The sequence below is a fragment of the Carlito syrichta genome, unplaced genomic scaffold (assembly GCF_000164805.1).
Source record: "Carlito syrichta isolate Samal-C Ts95f unplaced genomic scaffold, Tarsius_syrichta-2.0.1 Scaffold306799, whole genome shotgun sequence".
In the NCBI taxonomy this organism is placed as follows: domain Eukaryota; kingdom Metazoa; phylum Chordata; class Mammalia; order Primates; family Tarsiidae; genus Carlito; species Carlito syrichta.
Genome location: NW_007250895.1, coordinates 88853 through 93042, shown reverse-complemented (window position 1 = coordinate 93042; position 4190 = coordinate 88853).

The following is a 4190-nucleotide window of genomic DNA, read 5'->3' as shown; positions in this document are numbered from 1 at the left end:
TGCTGGAGAGGGTGTGACGAAAAGGGAACACTTCTACACTGTTGGTGGGAGTGTAAACTAGTGCAACCTCTGTGGAAAGCAGTGTGGTGATTCCTAAAGACTCTAAATATCAACCTCCCATATGACCCCTCAATCCCCCTACTGGGAATATATCCTGAAGAACTCAAATCACTCTATAAAAAACATACCTGCATACGTATGTTTATCGTAGCATTGTTCACAATAGCAAGAACCTGGAAGCAACCATGCTGCCCATCAAAAGAGGACTGGATTTTAAAAAATGTGGTACATATACACGATGGAATACTACACAGCCATAAAAAAGAACAAAATCATGAATTTTGCAACAATCTGGATGAAACTAGAGTCTATAATACTGAGTGACATCTCACAGAAACAGATCCGAGTATCACATGTTCTCACTCATATAGTGGACCTTGAACATCCAATGCAATACTATAAGAAAATGACTGACAGTAGTGAGAAACTATGGGGAGGCGGAGAGGGGATTAATGGTAATAAATATCTGTCTGGGGACGGGGAAACACCTCTTATCAACAAGGGTGCCTGAACGAAATGTACTTGTACACCTAACACTTAACTGTACCCCACAATATCATAATAAAAAATATTGATTATAAAAAAAATAAAATAAAATAAAAGATAAATGAGAAAAAGTAAGTAAACTAAAAGCTGATTCTTTGGGAAGAGAGGTAAGAAAGACAAACCTAATAAATTAATTATGAGAATAACACAAAGCCAACAACATTTAAAAGAGAGATATGATAGATACAAATTTGCAATTATGGGAAGACAGTGGACAACAGTAATGTCCACTCCCCAGAGCCCCAGGGGAACAGGTAGGGTGTCAAATCAGGAGGGGTCCCAACTTTTCCCTATCTGAGTCACCCAGAGCAGCTCCATGGACTTGATATTGATACCCAGACTTGATCAAAATTACCACACAGAAAAGATAATCACCACAATTCATGTCCCCCAAGTTTGAGGATTCTCTAGAAGGACTCATAGGACTCAGCCTGTAACTATGTTCATGGCTATGCTTTATTACAGTGAAAGCTTACAAAGCAAAAAAACCAAACGGAAAAGTCACCTGGAGTGAAGCCAAGAGAAAATCAGGTGCAAGCTTCCTCGAGTCTTTTCCTAGTGAGGGGACACAGGTGTGTTTCATTTCTCCAGCGACAATTTGACAACTGTTGTTGTCTTTGAAGGATGCACATTAGAGATCTGGTGACCAAGGTTTTTTGGGAGGAAGTTGGTGGCATAGTTAGCCCCTACCTGACACATACCAAAATGTCAGATTCCTAGACCAAAGGCAGGTATTTAGTATAAACTATACTGTATGCACAAAACAGTCCAGGTGCAGTTAACCACCTTTGTCATGTAGGGAATGGTGGGAACCACCCCCAAATCCAGGTCCCAGAAGCCAACCATGGGGCCGCCTTGCAAGCAGACCTTTCTAAAAGGAAACAGCAGCCTCAGGCTTGCTATGTTAGATCTTTTCTACACACAAAAATCTTATAAGAAAAAAGAGAAACACCATTCTTAACTGATATTAGTGAATATCTAGAAAATATAAGGGAGTTATCTGATAAATCATTAAAATAAATAAGAGCTTATAAATATAGGAAAGGGATTGAAAGTAGCGGGAAACTGCGGGGAGGGGCGTGTGGGGTGTGTAGCTGAGATTGATAGTAGTCGATATCCACCTGGGGAAGGGAGGGGTACACCTCATCAATAAGGGTACCTGCACAATGAACATTTGTATACCTAACCCTGAATTGTACCCCACAATTTCAAAATAAAAAAAGAGAAAAAAATATGACAATGTAAAATGTATAAAAATCAATTACATTTTTACATTACTAGTTTGTTTTTGTGATATATACAAAACAACAAAACAAAACATATACAAAAACAAACTAAAGGTCATCTATGCAATAGCAAGTACAACATACATAATGCCTGGAAATTATCTAAACAAGACATGTAGTGAAAACATGAAGAAAAAAAACACAAATTATATTATAAAATGTAAAATAAAATTTGAAAAAATAACCAGATAATTATTCCTGATTAGGAAGACTGAACATGAAAATAACAATGTATAAAATAACTCACAGGTCTATTATAACCCCAATCAAAATTTCTATTGCCTTGAGGTCCTTCTTTAAAAGAAAAATATTTTTTTGTCCTACTTTGACAAAATGATCTTAAAGTTCACTTGGAGAATAAAAAGGAAGAAAATTTTGAAGAAAAAAATAGTTGTGGGAGAGTTAGTCCTGTTGTGTTTTTTTTTTGGTTTTTTTTTTGTTTCTTTTTGAGTTGGAGTCTCACTCTTTCGCCCAGACTGGAGTGCAGTGACCGCTCCTGGCCACCGCAGCCTCGACCTGCTGGGCTCTGGCGATCCTTCCGCCTCAGCCTTCTGAGTAGCCTGAATTATAGGCGCTCGCTACCACGCCCGGCTAATTTTTTGATTTTATTGTAGAGATGAGGTCTCGCCTGCCCAGGCAGGTCTCGAACCCGCGGGCTCAGGCAATCCACTCACCTCAGCCTCCCAAAGGCACAGGATTACAGGCTGAGCCACCGAGCCCGGCTTCCTGTTGTGTTTTAATCGTCTTACAAGGATATGGTAATTAAACCTGTATGGTGGTTGTTCAAAGAATAGGCTAGATCAATGAAACAGATAAGTCCAAATATGATCTTATTATGTGAATAATACAGAATACCTCACAAGTCAATGAAGAAGACAAAGGTCAGTCAATATATGATATAAAAACAGCTGTTTAACAGTTTGGAGCATGATAATCTAAATTCTAATTTGTTTTTAAAGAAAGCCAATCACATCTGATCGTTTTTTTACTTCAAATGGACATTATATGAAACATAATTAAAACCAAGATGTGACTGGCACAATTATAGTATTATATGCTACTTCTGTATGTCCAAAAAATAGGTAAAGCAAAAAGGCAAAATATTGCAAAGGATTCATATGTTTTATATGCAAGTAAAGATATACAGTCATACGTAACTACGGGATACATTCTGAGAAATGCATTGTTAGGTGATTTTGTCACGTGACCATCATAGGGCGCAATACACAAGTCTAAACGGTGTAGCCTATTCCACACCTAGACTGGAGGGTATGGCCTGTTGCTCGTAGGCTGAAGACCTATACAGCATGTTAACATGCGAGCACTGTAGTCAACTGGAACACAACGGTGAGTATTTGTATATTTAAACATAAAAAAGGTACAATATAAATATGGTATTAAAAGATAAAAAAGGGTACACCTGTGTAGGGCACTTCCCATGAACAGAGCTTGCAAGACTGAATGTTGCTTTGGGTGAGTCTGTGAGTGAGTGGTGAGTGGATGTGAAGGCCTGGGACACGACAAGTCCACTGCTGTAGACTTCATAAACACTCTCTCTCAGACTACACACGATTTACTTTTAAAATAGTCTTTTTCTTCAATATAAAATGAACCTTAACTTAACTCTATGACTACCATCATATATGTGGTTTGTCAGTGACCAAAATGTTGTTCTGCAGTACATGGCTGTATTACATTTTACACAAAGCCAAGACCATAACAGAAAGTAACTTTTCCAAGGTCATGTGACCTTGGATAAGTTATTTAGCTTCTTGGCCCTCAGTTTCCTTCCTTCTTGCAGGGTATGGCAAAGATAAAATATATGTAAAGTTCTTAGCATAGTATCCTAAATATTATGGCTGCTCAACAAATCATAGCTAGTTAGGAGTGGTGGTGGTAGTGAGTGGTAGTGATAGTGAGTGCTCACATAACCAACAAAACATTAAGTCCACAAAAGATAAATGCATGAGAATGTGAACAGAGAATTCTCAAAAGAGGAAATAAAAGTCATGAACTTGGGAAAATGTTCAACCTCACCAAAAGTCAAAGAAATTCAAATCAAAACAACAAGATAACATTCCGGCCCACTAAATTATCAAGACATTTAAAAAAAAAACAATAGTGCCAATTGGGCTCGTTGGCTCAGCCTGTAATCCCTGTGCTTTGGGAGGCCGAGATGAATGAATTGCCTGAACCATGGGTTCGAGGCCCACCTGGGCAACTTGGCGAGACCTCATCTCTACAATAAATCAAAAAATTAGCCAGGCGTGGTAGTGCGTGCCTGTAATTCCAGCTACT